Source organism: Corvus hawaiiensis, chromosome 30 (assembly GCF_020740725.1).
Source record: "Corvus hawaiiensis isolate bCorHaw1 chromosome 30, bCorHaw1.pri.cur, whole genome shotgun sequence".
Classification (NCBI taxonomy): Eukaryota; Metazoa; Chordata; class Aves; order Passeriformes; family Corvidae; genus Corvus; species Corvus hawaiiensis.
Genome location: NC_063242.1, coordinates 7,069,081 through 7,091,076, shown reverse-complemented (window position 1 = coordinate 7,091,076; position 21,996 = coordinate 7,069,081). Strand labels below are relative to the sequence as shown.

At 38.5% G+C, this 21,996-nt stretch overlaps 1 protein-coding gene across 2 annotated transcripts in view; it reads left to right on the top strand.

The window, feature by feature from the left end:
- The window catches only part of TSHZ1 (teashirt zinc finger homeobox 1), a 57,861-nt gene that overhangs the window by 21,181 nt on the left and 14,684 nt on the right, over positions 1 to 21,996 (top strand). The window contains exon 2 of one of the 2 annotated variants that reach the window (XR_007200469.1): positions 4,229 to 4,376. The exons of the other annotated variant lie outside the window; for it this stretch is intronic. The gene's annotated coding sequence lies outside the window, so the exon portion shown is untranslated. Of the gene's footprint in view, positions 1 to 4,228; positions 4,377 to 21,996 lie in introns of those variants that run through there. 2 annotated transcript variants of the gene reach the window in all.

The window sequence follows — 21,996 nt, the reverse complement described above, 5'->3', positions numbered from 1 at the left end:
TCTTCTGACAGTGGAGTATATTAATATGAACACACCTTACAGAGGGGGCTACAAGAAGTGCAGAATGCAGAAAACAAAAGTGTCTAATTTCAACAGCCACAACTGTGCATCCATAAGGCAGCCAAATTTATCATGGCACATTATGGAGTGCAGGAAATGTCATGAAAACCATTGTTTTTTAATTTTTTTTCCCTGAGAGTCTGAATGAGGTGATTTATGGTAGTTATCCATCTTAAGGGTCATCCATCAACTTTTAGTTGCTAGGCAATCAAACCAACAGCTGTTTGCTTTGAATCAAGCTGAAAAGTTGTCAGTCACCACATGCAGGTATGACCTTAGTGGTTAAAAACATTATCATGCATGCAAAATTAAAGAGACAAAGTCCTTGTTCTCTCTCTCCCATAGCATGGCTTATTACTTCCCATGAGCAACATAGGTAGCATTGGCCCCAAACCTTGTATTTAAGGCAACATTTGGGGAGACCACGGTGCCAGATATGCTGGTCATTGCATCTCAGAAGTATTTGCATGCTCATGTAGAAGTTCTTTGTAGAGAAACAGTTTGTAGAAGGGCAGCTTCTGAGATGTGACATCAAGTTAACTAAAATAAAACTTTTTGAATTCAATCTCATTGGCATGTTTAGAACCAAGGGTAGATCTTCATCAGCAAAACTGTTGTAAAATGCTACAGTTTGGTTGAATGGGTGCACACCTTGCTGCTGGTGTAGTAAATGGTGCAATATGTAGTGTAAACAATGCTAGGAAGCTCTTACCGGATGGAACTCTGAGCAACCTGGTCTAGTCAAAGGTGTCCCTGCCCACGGCAGAGAGGTTGGAACTAGATCATCTTTAAGGTCCTATCCAACCCAAACCATTCTATGAATCTGTGATTCTATGATTCTGCTGTTTTACTGTGTCCCCTTAGAGTGGGTCTAGAGGGCACAGTGATGAAACCACCTGAATTCTGTGTACACTCTTCCACCATGTTTGTCGCGGTAAACAGAGCAGTATCACTTATGGTTTAAAGGCATTCTATTTGACAGTGAAAGAACTACATAGCTGTAATATGAGAACATGGATGTGTTTCCATTCCTTGCTTCTGGTCTTCTGTTGAAATTGCTTGCAAGGAGTTCTTCTGATTGCCATTTGGTTCCACTGACCACCATTCCCTGTTAAACAACTTCAAAATGACTGACATATAAAGGGAGCTGTATTCTGCAAAATACTGAATACTGATTCTAGGAAATACTGAAGAAGATTGGAGGTAAATTGTTGAGAAGACAGCAATGCATGTTATTTCAATAAATCATACAGTTGCCAACTTGCCGTTAGTTCCTCATACTTGGAAATTGCATGCATCTCCAGTGCTGTAATCTTGAGCTACAGAGCTGCTGGCAGATTGACAGAGATGTAACAAATGGTCAGAAATGCTCTGTGCAGAAGTGGAGGGGAAGGGAAGTGAGCCATTTTTGGGAAAAAGCTGCCTTTGAGCCATTTTTTACCAAATGTAGCCAGAGGATTATCTTTATCTATTGATCGAGTTTTTCAAAAAACTCAAATATGAGCTGCAGCTGTTGAGGTGGAAGTGTTCTGCAGAGAAAATATTTGTTGCCAGGGGTTTTTCTGAGACCTCAGGCCTTTCTTCAGAAGGGTATGTCCTACCTTTCTGTTAATACACGCTTGCAAACCTGAGGTCAGTCCTGGTGAAGATGACACATGGTAGTTGTTGATAAATCTTACTTTCCCGAGACAGTATATCTTCCTCTGCTAACCTGTGTGAAACAGTAATTGTCTTGTCTGCTCAGGGATTCTGCTATGTGCTAACTAATCATGGTAAGAAAAGACTCTGTCCTCATTTTGATAAATCTTTTGTAATATTTCAGATTTTATTTACATAATTACCCAATTGTCTTTGTCCCCTTAACGTCTTTGACTTTCATTTGTGTATAAATTTGGCTGTGCACCTATTTAGATGTCAGTGAAGCTAATAGTGAACAATCCTCTGCCCTTGAAACTACCGTGTCATCTGCGCAGGCTCTTGCGTGGGCTTCCAATCACGTAACATCTGAGCACCTTCCAAGTGTTAATGTAAAATATATGTGCAAAATACTCCTTGTAGTGAATGCACTGATGGGTGATAACCATTTTCATAACATCCTTGCCGTCGTATTTTCACTTATCATGTAGCTCACACCAGGTGGCTTGTTAGCAGTTGCTAATGAGTTTGTTGTAGTGTGGGAGGTTCCCAGGTTGAGAGCTACACTTGAAGTTTTGCTCCCTCACTTGGGCTGTTTCCAAGACTTGTGTGTGTATTCCTAATGTTATTTCAAAACACTTCTAACACTTAATTTTGCTCTTCACAGAAATATAGATGCAGCAAATGTGTGAACCAAAGCTTATCGTGATGTATCTATTTCTATTTGTCCCTTAAAAAAAACCCCTAATACTCTTTCCTCCCATCACAGTATTATTTTCTGTATGTCTTCTCAGTAAAATAGATTAGTAACACTGTAAGTCCTAAATGGATCTCCTGACATTTTTGACTCCCTTCCATTTACACCAAGCAAAACCTGCTTTTCTACTCTATTTTTTTTAGATAGTAACTACTTTAGCTGTAGAGAGAGAAAGTTGATGTTGGTTTTACAGGAAATTTAAGGAGAAAATGATCACCTTGGGACAGATAGTAGTACCCTGTCAAGTATTATCCCATCTGCAGTAGAACAGTGAAACTCATAGTGGGAAAAGGTGGCAGAATCAGGCTGTTTGATCAGGTTTAATCTATGAAGTGCCTCACCTACTTCTTTAACCTTTTGTATAGCTCAGTGTGTAATCCACCTGTCCACATCACCAGAGGGGAAAAATGAAGAATTTAGACTGCTGTTGAACAGAATGGATTTCCATAGTGGATCAACCTAATGTTACAGTGATGACACGTGGTAATTTGATAGTTACCACATAATAACAGGAACAGTGCAGCACATATAGTACTGGGAAACTCCATTGGATGCAACAGTAATTACATGGCAACTCACTGACTGTTAACACTTTGTCGTCTGATTACTGAGCACTTAAACTCTGTCAGTGCTGTAGTTAGCACAGGTGGTTTTGCAGTTGATGTATATCCAATAAAGTGGGTACTTTTTCTTTTTTTTTGACTCCCTGGCCTCTATATTTATGGAGTGGTTATATCCTGCGTAACATGAAAAATTTTTTATCAACCTGCAGAGTCATGCCTCTGTTCTTCTGAATTTTGGTACTCTCCAGAGCTGGTGGGTTTGCTTTACTGGTGCTTTCCTGGGAAGATTAAAAAAAAACCAAAACAAACCACCTCAAACAAATTTCCAAAATTAGCCCTATATCGCTATGCTCACATATCTCTGGTGGTCCTGCTGGTGTCTGCTGTCTTTATTTGTACTGAAATGGAATCTTAGAATAAAGTTAATGCTCAAATGTTAAGAATGCGATTGAGTAATGTAGTGGGAGTAGCTTTGTATTCAAGACAAATGGAGCATCAGATACACTTTGATGGTTTTCCCTGGTTTATTTGAACTAAAGGTAGCAGATTACATGAGCATTTGAATTCTGTATTTCTGATCAGTTTTTTGGCTTTGTGTATAAATTACATTTATATATTTTTAAAATTGCTTTTGTGACTTTTGAATAGAGAAACAAGCATTTTGTTGTCTAAAGTTCAGTTAGAGCCTGTTTAGAGACACTGAGCACAGACTCCACCCCCAAAGGAGACAGTCATGATGGACGAGCAAAAAGTAAGGAAAGACATCATAAAGGTGAAGTCTTGTCTGTAGGGCTAGGAGTATGGTCCACAATCCACAATGCATTCTTCAGTGCTCTGTCCTTTAAAAAATCACACATGTTCCTCAAGACTAGTCAACTTCCAGCTAACTTATATTTCCACTGAGAGCCCATGATGAGCTGCTTTTTCCCATCCTCTCTTGTAAAGGTTATCACTTGCAGGTATTCTGTTACAGGCAGTATATAGCATATGTTTTGTATTGTATTTTGTTAAGTGACATTATACTTAAAGGATATTTCTTTATTTGAACTTTTAATTTGCTCCATTAGGAATCAGGTAGATGGAATTAAAACTTATTTGGATGATCAAATGAACGTGTCATCTAATCCATTATTTATCTGGGGCACAGCTAAATTTTTATCATTAATCTTTTTTCCTTCTTTTTCCTTAAGTAATCAGCAGCATCTTCTTTTAGGAGGTTCCCAAATTCTAGAAGAACCTGATGAAGTACGGTTCACTTCCGCAGATGAATGGCCCAGTTCCTCAGATTAACTGTTCTGTTTACATGTGAAAAGCACTCCTTCAGAAGCTGTACTTCTGATTAAACTTTTGCTTAGCTCAGATACATCTTTGTGGTTTGTGCCTTTGTACTATATTTTCTATGTGGAGAGAATACACAGAAAGAAAACATTAGTATGTAGAAAAAGGACTGAACCAAGACCATCCCTGCAATGTTTTTCAGTTTAAAAAAGAATTTAATGTAGTCTTTTGATTCCTCCTAGAGAGGGTTTCTAGACTGGAGAACGCTATGTGTAGCAGTTTCAGAAAAAATTCAGCAAAATGTACAGTCTCTGTAATCCTCTTCCTCAGCACAATGCCACCCTGCCCATATCTATCTTTCTATGCCTTTGTATTTTATAAGAATCTTGCCAAAGACCTGTGAGTTTATGGCAGTGTCAGTGCTGTGATACTTTCGCAGAGACCAGAAATACAGCAAACAAAACTGTGAAAATTTGTTATCACCACCACTGTTCTGCTGCTGCCCTTCTGCTGAAGGCCACCACTCCCAGAGCTGTGGGGATTACCTCTCCCAGCACCAGTGAGAACACATCAACATTCCTCAGCTGCTTCTTTGTTCAGTAAGTTTCCCAGGCTGACCATTTTGAGCCACTCTAGCAATCGCACTCATCACCTGAGCTGGGACTGAAGCCCCCTTCGCAGCTACACGCTCCGTACTCACAGAGTCAGACCAGATTTCCCTACTGGCTCAAGCCTAGGTTTCCAATATGAAAGTCTCAGACATCCAAGTCCTTCAAATATCAATCATGGTGCAATAACTAAACAATAAATAACAGTGTCTGAGGAGGCACCCTAGACAAAGAAAACCCTTACAGTCTAAGTTTGCAAAAGTCTGGGATGCTCAACCCCTGCTTGTGCCTTTGAGTGTCCATTCACCTGGCTGGGCCACAGGTCCCTGTGCCCTTGGTTATGCAGAGGCTCAGCATTTCACGGCCTCTTGTCAAGGACTCCCATCACCCAGGGCTCAACCTGCAGCAGCTTGCACTGCAGCTGCACACCCAGCTACCTGCACTAAATGTGTCCTTCAACATCTGTACAGTCTCAGCTTCATAGTGTGAATCTGCTTTCACTGACAGTCTACACCAGGTGCAGCTAGGCTTGTTCTTAGAAATGAACAGAACTTTAGCAAGCCCTCTTTTCAGAAACTAAATGCAGTTCCTTGGAAGTGCTTTGTGCCTGAGCACCAGTGTGACTGCTGTACAGGTGTGCAGTGAAATGTGAATGTGATGCATTTCCTTTAGAAACGTGCCATTCTGTACTTAGTGGTCTCCTCACCCTCGATGCAAGCATTAGTTTAGATATCTCTTGCACCAGCAGCTCATCCTATCAGCTGTCATATTTGCCTAGAAAGCTACATCACTGAGGATAAATCACAGAATCATAGGATGAGTCAGGTTGGAAGAGAGCACAGTGGGTCATTTGGTCCAACCTCAGTGCTCAAGCAGTGCACATGACATAAAATTGTGTTCAGATGGTTCTGGAATATCTCCAGTGGGGGAAGACTCCACAACATCTCTTGGCAACCTGTTCCAGTGCACAGTCACCTGCACAATAAAGAAGTTGTTCCTCGTGTCCAGGAGGAACTTCCTGTGCATCAGAGTCTGCCCATTGCCTCTTGTCTTATTGTTCAGCACCACCAAGAAGAGCCTGGCTCCATCCTCCTGACACCTTCCCTTCAGATACTTATAGACACTGATATCATCGCCTTTTCTTGAGTCTGAACAGGCCCAGCTCCCTCAGAAGCTTTCCTTGTAAAGAGAGATGCTCCAGTTGTTTCATCAGCTTTCTTGCCCTCCACTGGAGCTGCTACAGGAGCTCCATGTCTCTCTTACACTGAGGAGCCCAGAACTGAACACAACACTCCAAATGTGGCCTCACTAGGGCTGAATAGAGGGGAAAGATCACCTCCTTAGCTCTGCTGGCAGTGCCCTTCCTACTGCACCCAGGACACCATTGGCCTTGTTGACCACAAGGGAACTGCTCGCTCATGGACAGTTTGTTGTCACCAGGACCCCCAGGTCTTTCTCTGCAGAGCTGCTTTCCAGCAGGTCAGTCCCCAGTCTGGGCTAGTGTGTGTGGTTATTCCTCCCCAGGTGCAGGACCCTCTATTTGCTTTGTCAAATTTCAGGCACTTCTTCTGTGCCCATCTCTCCAATCTGCTGAAGTCTTTTTGAAGGGCTGCATGGAAGCTCTTTCTGCCACCTAATTTTTTTAGTAAGTGAGATGCTGAGATATGCAATCACAATGTACAGTTTCAAGGATGAAGTAATGGGTGGTAAGCTACAAAAGGGAAGAGCAGGTACAAGTGTGTGTAGCTGTGTGGCAGCAAATGGATTGGAGAGCATTCACAGTGTAATCCTAATGTAACTTCATATTCAATGTCTAAGTTTAGATTTATTTAAGTTTTTTCTGGGATATATTCTTGTCACAAATTCCCTATGTAAGAAAACAACTCCTACTATTCCATTTAGGTGTAGTGTTTTCATGTACCAGTGGTTATGCTTTTCTCTAAAGAGCTGGAAAAAATTCTCCAAAAGCCTAGGTGAAGATTATGTGATTTCACATGTATAAAAATTAATTATTTATTTATATTTTTGTGAGACCATTTTTATTATTTTTTAAAAGCCTGTAACTTGGTCTTCCATTTTCCTCTTTTAACTAGCCTTTCCTAGGAGTAACTGCAGTTTCTTTATAAGTCTTTCAAATGATGAACTAGCGGATAAAACAAACAAACAAACAAAAAATTATTCTCTAAGAACCCTTTTTTTAATAGTAATAAAAGTGGCACAGAAAGAGAGCACTTTTATTCATCCTTTTCCATTTTTTGTCTGTGCTTCTGGGACATATTCTAGCCTGAGAAAAGCATCTGTGTGTGTGTGTGTGTGTGTGTGTGTGTGTGTGTGTGTGTGTGTGTTTATTTATGTATAAACAAACTTGTGGGTAGAATTGTGTAGGGTGGTAGTAAAACATCTGCTTAGTTCAGTGTATCATGAAGCACAAGGCCAAAAGCTGAATGGTTCTACTCCTTGAAAAAGGTGTGTGTATAAAACCACAACTTAGAGACATTTGATTGTGTTTTGATTTTTTCCCTTTTTTTTAATGCTTGTGTGGGGTGTAATGGGAAAAAAAATTCCATCATTCTTATTTTCTTCTGAAGAGGCTCTGCTGCCACAAGCCATGTTGATTTCAGGCCTCCTGCTCAAGTTTGCTGAAACTGCTGTTTGCCTGAGAAAATCATAACATTTATGAACTTGATTCCTTGTAGCTATGCATATGCAATTTGGGGTGCCTCATTTTCAGCCAATGGATTCACAGCTGCATCAGTGTCAAACCGGTAGAAGCGCGAACAGAATCAGATTTATAGGATCTTTGAACTCCTTGGTGATTAATGAAATTCTTAATTCTGAAAGTGTGACAGGAGGATAATCTTGACAATATTTCCCCCTGCTTTCTGTGGGTAGAAGGATTTGAAGCTGACAGTGGGAGCTGGGGGTCCTGACCTGTTCCATTACAGTGATTCACTTGTTCGGGCTGGAATCTCCCATGTAAATCCCTTCTCATTTCCCACATGCACCTGTACCTCATGTTTCTGTAGCTGGAGGAGATGGTTATGCTAGAGAGTTAAACAGTACTTCCACCACTCAGAGTCTGGCCAAGAACCAGAATATTCCCTTATTTTAAGCCAGTCCTGAAGGAACAGTGCCAATTCCCAGTGCCTTCAACATTGCTCTCGAAGGCTGGGAATTAAAAGAACTGAGCTCAGTTTCTGTGCCTTAACTTCTGCACTTATAAAATTATGTTAGCAGCAGTTGCCTTTCTGCATTAAAGATTTTGAGATTTACTTACAAAACAGCATAATGTAATTGGCAAGATGAAAATCTTCTAACAGTATAGAGTGGCTGATGAATACAGGAATGTGGTCCCAGTTTTGCTGGTTGCTGTTTTTTCCCTGTAAACCTCAGTGTGGAAGGAGACAGTGCCTGTACAGCAGTTCTTTCTTCTAGTAACTGCTATATGTACCAATGCAGATAACATATAGTTTTTAGACAGATCTGCCAAGATGTCTAATTACACACAAGCTCATCTCCATGGCTGAGAGTTTTGATTCCTGAATAAGAGTTAGGCAGATCAGTAGTTACCATGGTGGGGCTGGTCCTTTGTTGTTAATGGTTGGTAATACAGGTTTTAGAAACTGGTGGCTATGCCTTTTATTATATGCATCATGACCAGCCGTGCGACTGGGGCTCTCAGGGCCCTTTGTGATTTGGAGTTAGTGCAAATGAGCAAGTACAAGCTGCAATTAATAAGTTGTGAAGAGACTGATTGTTGCGACTGAAACGGTGAACTGATGTAGTTACCCAAAAAAGATTGGGAAGCGGTGACCTAACTATCACCCCATGGAGAATGAGGCTGGTCTTAAATTTGTGAAATATCCCTGTTTTACAACACTGACTATAAGAAAGAATTCTGTTAAAAGTTAATGGAGGAGTTCCAATGGAACCCTATTAGATTCTTCCACCATTAAATGACTGATACAGACTTTTAATGGATGTTTTAACTAGGCATTGTTATCAAAAGGACTATTGCACAAATTAAAACCGGGCCCATAAGCAGTGAAGAGAAGCTGGATTTACTCCTCTGCCTTTGGCATAGGGGATTCTGTATGTGTTTGTGTGTGCAAGTGAGGGAATGAAGCAAATGGTGAGGGAGAGGAAAATGGTAAAAGTATTAATTAGAAAAGAGAAATGGAACATTTACATTTTCAGAAACATACAAAAGTTTTCCAGTGAAAATATTATAGGTAAAGTAGATGAGATACCTATTGAGCAAATTTGGGACAAGAAAAGGGGAAGAGTCTCCTCTCAAGATTCTGCAAGGTACTGGGTGTCATTAACCTCCATTAAAATGAGTTGAGAAGTGGGCTTGCTTCTGAGAAGGCTTGGACATCATAAACTCATCTAGTGTAATTCTGATCCTGGGCAGGCTACAGCATCTGTAAATTCTGAATATAAGGCCACGTTTTTGTACAGCTGCAAAAAAAGTGGTTTATAGTCGAGTCAATGTAAATTGATTTGGAGCTGTCTCCCATCTCCTGCTATGATGGCAATATGAGTGTTTGAATGAAGAGTAGAGGATTTGACATTCTGTTTCAAACTCAGATGTTGGCTTGGTGTTGTGATATTTTAAAGTTTTCTTTTAAAAAGCATCAGGGAAAGAGTTTGCTGTCTCTGAAGTAAAAGCCAGTGAAATTCTGGTTTCTGCCATTCTTTTGCTTTCCCATGTGAAGTGCATGCCTTTCTGTGGTGCCCCTGCCATGACCCCCTCTCTAACCTGGATAGATTACCCATGAGGGGTCATTTGGTTTTCATCCTTGTGTAGCCATGGCCATCTCATTTCAAGGGACCCTGCCACACAGTTCTTTAAGCCCCCTCTGTGATACAATGACAGTTATATATTCTGTTAGCAGATGTCATCTTTGCTATTTCCCCCATCCTTCCAGTGAGTGAAAGCTCTGTCAAAAAGCCCCCAAAACAGCTCAAAAGGAAAACAGAGCAAGGTAGATCATTGCTGTCACTCCATGTCCCATGTGCAAGCAAACACTGTGCGTATGTGGGGCAGTTGCTGTGTATTTGCATAGATGTCTATATGCAGGGGAAGTAAAAAAGTAAGGTGTTTTGCTTTTCAGCCAGAATCAGCTAAATTTGTATCATGTTTTGGTTCAGGACAGGCATGGTGATATTTGTTTTTAACAAATGATTTTTTGTTTCCTTTTCTTGTTGCTGCAAGGCCCTGGGTTTTACTTGTCTAAGTACTTCTTATTGAGGTGGTCACAAAGTGCTCTTTCTGGCCTTCTTAAATATGGGAAATTATCACAATAGATTGTTTCCCCCTGCTCCCTGATGCCTTCCAGTGTATTTCCAGTTTCTAGAAAATCTTCTGGTGCATGCTGCTGACAAAAGGAAGGTTGAAACCTGGTGATGGCCCTCTTGGAGATCGTGGCATCTGGCCTACTTGAGTGTCACTGGCTTCTAGAAAAGACTGTCAGTTATACACAAATGGTTTCAAACACATTTTATTTTGTGACGTGGGTTATTGACCACCAGAATAAGAACATCTGAGCCTTTTCCTCTCACTTGTAGTAAAAACTTCAGACTTGGCATAAACTGCAGTTTTTTTGGAGAAGGGCAGGTCTAGATCTTTCCTCTCTAAGGCACTGAACTGGTTTAATTGAAAGAACAATTTGATTTGCTGCTGTAGCTGCTGCTACAGTGAAATAGCTTGGAATGCTAGCAAATTTTTACTTCTCTCACCCAAACCAAGGATTTAATACTGGCAGGTGAACCTGTGAAGGCTGCTATCAAGTATACAGAGACAATAACTGTCTTGGAGGTGGAACTTTGTCAATATTTTTTGCCTTGGGCCAAAAACCATTCACAATAATGGAGTGCTAAAGCCCTGCTCAGAAATGTTGCAGCTAGGAAAAGGGGAATTTATTCCAAGTTTTAGAGTGCAGTATTTTGGTAGGATGTGTGGTTTCTTAGTCATCCTTATGTTGAAGCATCAACCATCAAGACATCTGAGAGACACCTAAGGTTTCCTTCTTATTCAGAAAGAGCTGCCCTTATACTTAAGGTCATGCAAAGCTGGCTACATGCCTGCCCTTAACATGCATGTTGTCATGCATGTTTGAACCAAAGTGTCTTCCTATGTTCTGTAACCTCGGCAGAGGATTTCTTTTTAAATTATTTTAAAATATCCATAAAGGGAGAGGGGAGAGAAAATTTCAAATTACAATGCTAAGAAATTGAATAGATGTTTATAAATGTACTTTGCCTGTTTCTTTCTGAAATGATTATGAGATGATAATCATAAAATGATTGGGAGAAGAGATAGTAGAAGCCTCTTGGGATTGTTCATATAATGTGAGTATTTTATAGTGTCATAAATAGCAAGACAACTAAGCTCTTATAAACTTATTTTATTAATGCACATTGATTTATAATTATAATTATTAAGCCCAGGAATGCAGACAAATGCATGCTGTTTGGAAGCAGGTAAACAATTAGAGAAGTAGCTCTTAGAGACAATGAGCCAAAGCAGGCAAGAGCGAGGGAACTCTGTGCTCTGGAGTTTGCCAGCCCCAAAGGTTGACTTTCTCCTGGCTAATGCTGTGGTAGACTGTGCAAAATGCTGCATCTTCCCCTTTACTTATATTTGAAAATGAAGATTAACAATATGAGGCAACATCTCTTTTGAAAACATTGTTAGGTGCAGGGATCTAGTTTTTTTTGAGCATTGGTGGGACTTTTTGGACTGTGCAAGTGCAGAAAGACTTAGGTTTGGTAAGTCATGCAGGAAAATCTCTTCACTGATCCAAGCTCTGGCAGTAAACTGAACTCTAGCACTGCCAGCTTTTTAGCTGTATCTTTGATGCCAGTAATAAATGCAGAAGTAAACAAAAAAGCACCATGTTAGTTTCAACTGTTTCAAATAATCAGCAAAGAAATACCAGTAGATGGAGTTTTCTAAATTAAAAAAACACCAACCAACCAACCACAACAACAACAACAAAAAACCCAACCAAAACCCCAACCCCCCCCAAAATACAAACAAACAAACAAACAACAACCAAAAAAACCCAACCAAACAAAAAGTCACCAAAAAAACCCCAACCAAACCAGGCCAAAACTAAACAGTACCTTCAAAACCCAATCTTTATTTTCCTTAAGTCTTTTAAGGCAGAATTAAAGTAGTTTGAGACTAGGTGACTGTATTTTCTTAGAAGGAGGAAAAGTTAACACTCTAAAACACCGTTCTATACATGCTACCTTATTTTTACTGAGTTCCAATAGTGAAATTCTTTCAAATGGAAGCTTATTTTCTGAAAGCATCTTTGGAAGAAGATATTTAATTTACCAGTATAGGAAGTTCTAGCTTTCTGTAATGATCTCTAATAGTTTGGAGCGTCCAGTTTTCATTTTGTGTGGCTTCTAATGTTGTTAGTGAGGCTCAGGTCTTGTTTTTGCAACTGTGAACCCATCTGTATGTGTTCCTCTGATGTGGATTTGAGTCCTTGATATGTACATATGCAAGTCAGAAAGACAGTAACTTCATTTCTCAAGGGTTAATCACATACCTTTCTTTAAGTATGTGAGTATTCCCAGGGCATTTTAAAATTGTTTCTAGATTTTAAGTAATGAATTGGCTTGAAATATGCACCCTTAAATCTCAGATTTGTATTTGTAGATTGTTTGCAGGAAAGGAAGATCCTGACCATGAGTGGCAATTACACAGAGGAAGCTTACTCCAGAACTAGATACTGTTTTCCTATGAATGAAACAGGCATTATGCTGTAAGGAGTTTGGATGGGAAATGTTAATCCAGCTAGATTCTGGTGGCTGCTTAAGACTGTATGAAACATCTGGGTGTCTTCTGGTTGTAAGTGCAGTCCCACCCAAAGAGTCAAGAAGTGCATTTTATTAGATAACCAAGGTTTTCTGTTTTAAAGGTGCCTAAGTGTGTGCCACAAATCTTTCATAATAGCTCCAGTATTGTTTGTTATTTCTGCAGTAATAGAATAGCCACTAGTACAATGTTGTATTTTTCTTCAGATAGGTAAAACCCAATAATGAAATTTAGATTTTATTTTCCATTACAGCTGCAAATTAGTGCCATGTAGATGTATAGTATTTTTTGTAAGCAGGTGTGGGATTAAAATAGTTTTCCCAGGTAACTTGTTTGTTTACTCTTTCCCAGATAAGTAGGAGTATTCTTATCATTATTGATGAGAAATGAGTATCCTCTGTGGTTTCATGACCTCTTGTTTTAGTATTCTAACATATTCCCGGGGTTCCCTGTTTAAATAATTTCGTGTGTGGATCAGAAAAGACAAACCCTCACAGACTTTTATTTTGCCATCTACACACTTGATAATTTTTATAAAAAGACCAAACAGCAAAAGGCAAAGCCTCGAGGTCTCCCCTCACATTTTAGCGAAGATTTAGCAGCGGGATGACATAGTGAATAAGGGCTTTCTTCTGTGATTTGCTCAGTACCTCCTATGATTTACCCTTGGTGCCAATAAGGGCAGGCAGTATTTTGCAGAGGGTATGCATCCCATGGTAGAATCAGGTCCTAAGAGTTTTAAGAGGCACACAGTGAAACAGCAACAGAAGTTGTAATCTGAACATAGCCAAATGTCTTCCAAATAAAAGGAACAAATATATTTTATATTGTGGCCTTTGCCTTTTTGTTTGTTTGTTTTTAAATTGCTATAGCTGATGTATTGCTACTTAACTGTATTTTACATTACCAAGTAAGTGACTCACCATCGCTGAAGAGCTGGGGACCCAGTGAAGGATGCACTGGGAGAACATTCGTGTTAGTGAAACACATTCCAGTGCAGACTGCATGAGAACTTGCTGTGCCCCTGCAGTGGGCAGGAAAACACTGTCTGATAATACCTGTCAGGCCTCTTTCCTTCACCTGTAACTTCACACATTCTTTTCCCTACATGGCCAGTGCCTGTATTCTGCACTGAGTAGTACACAGATGCCAAGATTGAACTATTAAAATGAAACAGTGTTTGAGCTTTTCAAGCACGAACTAACAAGTGATGAAAACACTTTTTCTGCTCATTTCCTTTAATGGTCTTCACAACCCACTCAAACTAAAATAATTGTAAAAAAATCTAACATTTTCTTTGGAACAAAGAGGTGATTTTCCTCTTTCTCCTCTCTTCTTTCACACATGATTTTAAACATCTAGGTCTAGACAGCTCTGATGAAAGCTGTTTCTCAAATGTTTGTATGCCACTGATTTTACATTACTGGATCTCTTATCTTCTAACCTTGTATCTTTTTTTTCTTTTTTCCAGCCTGGCTAGGGGAATAGTTGCTGGATCAAAAAGATGCAAGTAGTGGACCAAATTCTTTACTCTCCTACACCTGTTTTATTATTTATACATGAATTTGGACCTGTTTTAGTGAATATATAGTTAAATTTTGTCTTCATCTGTTTTTCCTCATACGCTTAGTTTTGTTGAAGTGTATTGTGTTTATGCACAGATGTTAGTTATCATAGCGGTAATTTTTCTTCTTCGTTGGTTTTGGTAGCTCTAGGAACATTTGCCTGTACAGGGACAGCTTGCTCCTGCTGTTCTTCCTGCACTTTTTCAGATACCGAATCACATGAGAAAGTAAATCACAGTGTGTTTTTGTGGTACTATGTTTTGGTTAGCTATTGATGTGCTTTCCACAGATGTTCTATATGAACAAAAGTGTGACTAAACTGAAGTACCAGAGGTCATACAGAGGGGATAATGATGTCTGGCCATTATGCTAACAATAGTAATACTTACCTGGAACACAGTAAATAAGAATTAAGTGGGGACTGCTCTATCTCTGTTTAGGTGTCTCTTCAGGGTTGGGATTTGTCTTCTTATTAAGACATGGCTGCACTACAGAAATGTTCAAGAATTCATGTTCTCCTTGGTGTTTGATATACTGTCCATAAACCTCTGAGAAGCATCGCCTGCCATAAAGTCAATGAAAAACAAAGACAGAATTAAAGAAAACCCCAAGTTCTTTCAGCAGTTCATGACTGGCTCCAACATCATCTACAAAAAGGCTCACATATTCATCTATCCAAAAAATGATACTTCCTTGGATAAGCACATACATGTGCTGTGAGTTTCTTATGTTCAGGCAAAGATGATGGGTCTGATGAAGAACCTTTCATCTGCCTAACAAATCTCTGACCATATAATCAATGGGGAAGTGAGACCTTCTTAGATGGAATTAATTTCCAGGCTTCTCTTTGCTGTTATTGACAAATATTTTGTCATTAATATAGAACAGTGTTTAAAACGAAATAAAATGCATGAAATTATAGCCAAGGCATTTTTGGTAAACATCATAGTGTTTTAATGTTAATCTGAAGCAATTAAAGGCCAGATCTCAAACAGATGAAAGCACTCTATGTCTCCAGTGTTAGAAGACAAGTTAGTTGAAAATGATTTCTGAAAAAACCACAAGCTATTGATTGTGTTATTTGTGAGCATGGTTATTATGAGCATCTTAAATGCTATTCCGTTTTCCTGCCCTTAAAGCAAACACACAAACAAAAACACAGACAATATGCAGGAACTTGCTGCTGCTTTCACTTGACAATGGTGTTTCATTGCCGCCTTTTTGTGGTTAGAATAACTGAGTCGAGGGTAATGGCACATAAAATAAAAGCTATGAAAGGCCATGTCTTTTGAAAAAGAATACCAAAAGTTGTAAATAGAAGACAGGACTGAAAATTAGAATGATAAATTGAAAAATAATGTGATTGAACTTTTTCTGAAAATACAGTTGAATTTGCTGCCATTATTTAGGCTGCAGCACTAAGAACAGTGACTTTATTTGGGAGAAGAAATGCTAGGAATTTTATTCCTCTGCATTACTATTTGTTTCCTGGCATCTTCTGATGATGTTTTTCTCTATTTTTTTCTGTTATTATTTGCTAAATATATTATGACATTTTATTTACCTTGGTCAAGAGCTTTGAGACCTCTGTGTGGCTTCCCCATTCTAGCAATTTCACAAATAAATCACCAATCATTGTGCAGAAATACCACAAGAAGACAGAATAATTTTTATGTAGAAGAAGCAGGTTTATACTGGATAGTTGGATTCCTACATCTGTAGGTATGAGTACAGAATACACCTGCTCATATGTTTCTTTTTAATTAGCACCAAGTAGTTTTTATTAAAGCAATGTGTTACAGAGGAATTTTGGAAGTACATTGGTAGAATCTACATTATTCAATAAGACATTTCATTTTATGGACATACGTTACTTCTGCATGTGTAAAATTAGGATATGTTGTTAGTCTTTTGTTAATTTCCAGATAATTAAACATTATTATCTATTTACCAATGAATAGATGTGATCTGTTTACAATATCAGAGATGTATATAAAGCACCCAGCTATCGTTGAAGCTCTAATTAAAATACATCATTGTTTGTCATGGTTTTAAGGCGAAAATTAAAAAGCATTGCCAAATTAATCTTCAATCAAGAGTTCATTAATTAGCTAACCTTCTGTAAACGGGCTGCAGTTTGATGACAGCTCACTAAAGGACCATTTAAATGAATTCCTGATTGTATCAATCAGACAGGGGAAAAGAATTAGATTTGCAGCTCTTCTGCAGTAGCTCCTGCAAACATTTTCCCAACATTTAATGCACACAATGGATGTTAAACTATTTTAAAGTGATGAATCCTTTTTATTACTGTCCCAAACTCTGTTACTTCTTGCTGTATATCAAGAGGAAATGTATAAGGCTGCCAAGGTTTCATGATCCTGAACAGAATATTGCAGAGGAATATGCTTTATAACACAGTAATAAGCAGTTGCTTGAAATAACATCATAACTTTCCATGAGAAAAACGTTTTGAACAAATTATTGATTATATAATAGTCTTTAGTAAAATTTACTTTGCATCTGTCATGAATTTTAAAATATGAGGGCTTAAGTGGTCAGGTACTTCAGTTGCTTTTGTGCTGGCAACATAAAATTTCTGTACCTCTAGACTATCTGGAAATGTCTGCCATGAAAGTGACAAATTAAAGGTGTTAGTGCTAGATAAGGGTATATTTCTGTGCTACTTTAGTAATGCACGTAGTATCTATCTAGATCCATCACGAGGGTTAAGAAAGAACTTTAGAATGAGTGTTAGAAGTTAACACATGATTTGGCAACTCCTTTTGTGGTATATAGGTGGGATTGGTTTGGTTGGATTTCTTTTTTTTGCGTATATTTAGTCTGTACGTATGCCTTTTGTGGTTCTGTGTGAACATGTGTTTTATGAAAAGTACGGTCAAAATAACAGTCTCTATTTACTCTTGCCAAAAGTTCCCCTTCTAAACTCTGCATAAACACACATTTAGTTAGCATTTGGGTTGGTTATCATCTTAGTGAATTAAAATAGTTTGGATCTTTGGGAGAGAGGGTGTAGTTATTTAGTCATTAGGTTCATATACTCAAAGCTCTTTGAAACAAAAGTGCTAATTAAGGCCAAGAAAGATTGAGTGTCAAAGCACTAAGTGACATATTGCATTTCATGACATCTCAAGCGTCTACAAATTGAAAAGCCATGGTGACTTTTTTCACCTATAGAAGTATTTCCATTTGTTTTCTATTATATATACTCATTAACCAGTTATCTGTAATTGATGTTATATTAACTCTCAGGTAATATTTATTCTCAGGTATTGTAAAATACTGCCCTGTCTTGTTTAGAAGTATGTTAAAATATGACTTAAGTTAAATTATTGTTTTTCTGACCAGTGGAGAATTGTACATTTTTTGTCATGATCTGCCATGAGACAATAACCTTATCCAGCACTGCTACATCTGTTAAGTCTATCCTGCCAATTAAACCACAGAGCTGGTGTGGGTTTTTTTTCTTAGTCAAGGTGTTTATATCAAACATTTTATTCAGATACAGTAATCTAGTGTGAAGGAAAATCAGGCGGGTTTTTTTCCTGTGTGCTGATTTGCATATGCATGTCAAATCTAGCTATGCCATTTTTTATGTTATTGAGGAAAACAAAATGACCTTTACTCAAGTTCTTAATAGTGGAAGGTTCTTATGTTCTGAATTTTCAGGTGGTGGGGGGAAGAGCCTGGAAGAGCAAGCATTTGCTGATTACGCCACGGATGCTCAGAACAGTCTGATACAGTCTAATACTCTAAAACTCTCTGTGCCTTCCTGTTATAATTGCATCTCTGCTCAAGGCTACTGTAGTTAGGCTACATTAAATCTCATTGTCAGTCAGGCTGCATAAGGCTCAGGAAGCTTACGGGCTGGAGCTGGGCAATGTGATCTTCCTCAAGAGCAACTTCTCTCACTGCTACTTGCTTGTCTTCTCGCAGACTGCTACGTTACTATGTACATAATGGACACCCCTTACATAAATTATGTAACTTGATTTCTCCCCCTGGCTGACAGACACAATTTGCTTAAAAATAAATATGAGCCTGGCAATCTAGGTTGCCTATTCTCCTTTTAGCTAACTGCACATGTTATTTATCGTATTGAACTAAAAGGAAAAGCAAAAAAGTTGCTAGTTCAGTTATCATGCAGCACAAGGCTCACATGTTGGAGGTGGGTCATGTACACTTCACATGTATGATAAAATATAGGAGCTTTCAGGAGGGCTTCTATCAAAATAATTATCTAAGCAATTATCTGTGCTATTCAGCTAACTTTTGCATGCGATGGTGTTTCTGTGCTTTTGTGTTCATCAAGCTTACTGCTTTGAGTTCTCTTAGGAACTATTAGACTGACAGTTTTCAAATTGTGCAGAAAAGACAAAGAAAGAGAAAAGGGCTTTTTATAGAAAATTGTGCCTTTATTACAGGTAGTTAATAAGCATTAATATCGTAAAAAATCAATGGGTTAAATGCAGTTGTATGATTTTAACTGGTGCAAAGATTTCGATCCTGTGAGGGTGGCCTGCATTTTCAGGAGGTCGTCTTTAAGGGTCTCAACACTGAAGTTCTTTTCCTCCCAAATGCAATGCTCTGTATGAAAGAGGAAAGGGCAAGCAAACCCTGATGTGCTGTGCTTGTTTGAATTTTGCAAAAAGATTCCTGATCCTGTAGATTGATACAAGCAGGAACATAAACAAACTGTCCCTGAAGTGTGCACTTCAGGATATTTTTGTCATTCAAATTATTATTATTATTATTATTATTATTATTATTATTATTATTATTATTTTAGTAGCTTGTTGGCTTCTGTAGATATATATATGTATCAAATTAGATATGTTTTAATTTTGGGGTCCTCAAAGTTCTATGTTGATGAGCATAGGCTTCAGGCGATAGTATCCATTCAGTTTGGGGTGCAGACAGAAGAATGCATACTAATGATTGTATACTTTTAGAAAGACAAAACCTGATTTATTTTGTGTGAGGATTTGTGTCATTCTCTGTCTTCTTTTAGGATATTGTTTACGTTCTAAGAATGTGGGCTTTGTCAAGGGAGAACCTTTGTTTTATGCAAAGGAAAACCTTACAAGGAATAATAAATACAGTCTTTTATTAAAAAGTTTGCTTCTTTGTCATGGCAGTTTTCTTTTAGTGCATCATGGGTGGGGAGAGAAGGACAGTTCATAGGTGGGAAACTCTACTATATTTAGTATCTATATTTAGTGGTTGTATCCTTCTTCCCAGTTACTGGCCAGGCATTGAGAAAGTAAACCATGTGCTTTTGTACTGTCATATTTGATTTGGACTATATTCTCACTGTTGTTTGAAGCAAACATGAAACACAGTGTCTGCATGACCCATTTTAGCAGCCCATTATCATAATTTCACTGTCATATGGCCACTGAGTTAATGTACTTACAAATGACAGAGAAAGTGTGTTACATGACCTTAGGGTTTTCAAAAATTAAATGACGTAGGAGGTCGTATTTCAAAGAATTGTTAAAGATTAGGGTTCTGGGCAGTTGGCTTTTGGCTTTTTTCTTCTCCTCACTTTAAATTGTTATAGCTGCTAAGAAGGTACCTTTATTCCTTGATAGACAAAAATACTAAAATTTTAACTTTTTTCAAGCTCTGGATTTTAGCCATTAGACTTAAAATTTTGAGTAATGTTAAAGGCTGAATGCAGTCTATTTTAATTATTTTAATTATTTTTTTCACTGTAATTCATCCATCTTCCTGGTATAATCTAAGTTAAAATGTCTCTTGTATTGTCTCTTATTTTGCCAGGTGTGGATTTTTGTTTGTTTGTTTTGTTGGATTTTAAAGGAATTATTTTGAATGTAAGAAGCAAAACAAGTATGTTTCCTGGATGGGCTTCAATGGAGCTATCTTCTGGTTGATCACATGATGTGGTAGTACCGGGAATAATTTTGGTTTGAAAAATAACCTTTTTAACAAACGGCTTTCTTAATTTGAGTATAAACCAGATCTGAATGTGTTTCTTAATTTAAACAAGTGACATTGGCATTTTATCAGAGCCCAGTGTCCCCACACTTCCCAAATTTTATGGTGTCATGAACCTACATTGCTAAAACCCACCATAGTGAGTGATTGATGTTTCTTTCATCACAGAAGGGGTTACATTGAGGGTAAACCACAATGGCTATGATATATATTCAGTAAGTGAGGAAATGGCAGGAGAAACCACAAACATGTAGTCCAAGTGGCATATCCTCACCTTTTCCTCATAAAGTTTGGTATCAAAACCAACTGCCTTATCTTTCCTTTACCCTTGTGAAGTTGGAAATCCTGTAGGCAGCACTCTGCATGAAAGGCCTCTCCAAGGCTCTCCTGCTTGAACTAGAGTTTGTACAAACAAATGAGTATCTTTTTTTTCTCGTAGAAATAGACGGAAGTCTGTCTTATTGTAAAAAACCCAACCAACTGAACAAACAAAAACCCCAGCCCTTGTTGGGAGTAATATATTCTGTGAAAGTGAAACTGCGTGACAAGCAGAAGGAATCCCGTAATTTTACTTAAGGACTTATTTGGCAATGCTAGAAACATAAAGTGGGACAAGAATGTCCCTAAGCTGGATCTCCTTTACCACCCACAGGCCAAGTAATTTGTGACTCTTGAGTCAGGTTTGCTCATCTGAGCTTGCACAGGTAACATGTGGTATGTTACACTGTTGTTGTGGGGTTTGGTGGTTGAGTTGTGTGAGTGTTACTTTCACTCGGAAACCTTGTCCAGGCAGAAGCCGCCTTTACATAAGTGGAAATTTTGTCTCAGGACAAAAGGACTGTAGAAGGTATCAATATTCTTCACTCAACCAGTGTTAGAAACCCTCCAGCCTCTGACCCCACTGACACAAACAGTTTTATTTAAAATTACTAATTTTTGAGAAAGCTCCCAGATATTAACATAACAGAATAATGCACCTTGAATTGGTTTGAAGATAAAATGTGATTGCCATGTGTGTCTAGAAATTACTGCCTTAAATAAATTTTGGAGCTCCAGACAACCATCTTTAAAATATTATATTCTGGTTTTCTACCTATACAATTTCATAGCAAAGCTAAATAAAAATGTAACAATAGAGAAAACAATAATATCAGAATTTATTTGCTGAATTTAACATTGTAAAATTGCTTTGTTGCTTGGTTTTCTGTGGCACTAAGGGACTGTTCTCATTTTACACCCAGGCAATCCCATTGATTTCAAATACAATCTAAAGGGGTTGTCTGCTTATAATAGAGGGCAGAATTTGACTTTCATTGCTGGGTGTAAATGCTTGCAGAATTTAACTTTAAGGTCTCAATTCTGCAGGAAACCCCTAAGCACAGCTCTGTTCATTAAAGAACTTAGCCATGCTTTTAACCTTAAATAAGATTCCTCTGCTCGTGCTATGTTTTGCAGGGCACTTAGGCACGCACTTACATTTCATTAACGTCAGTGCACCAAAGCACTTTGTGGCAGGACGTGAGCACAGCTTCAGGGACAGGAGCAGCTTCACCAGCTTCAAAGGCGTGAGCCCTGTGGTGGGTGTACCTGGCTAGAGCATGGTGGCACCTCTGGCCTCCGTGTGCCTTGTGCCTGCTGGGCGGTGCTCCTTCAGCAGTTGGCAGAGCTCACTTGTGCTGCTTTCTCTTTCCACATAACGCCTGCTCTTTCT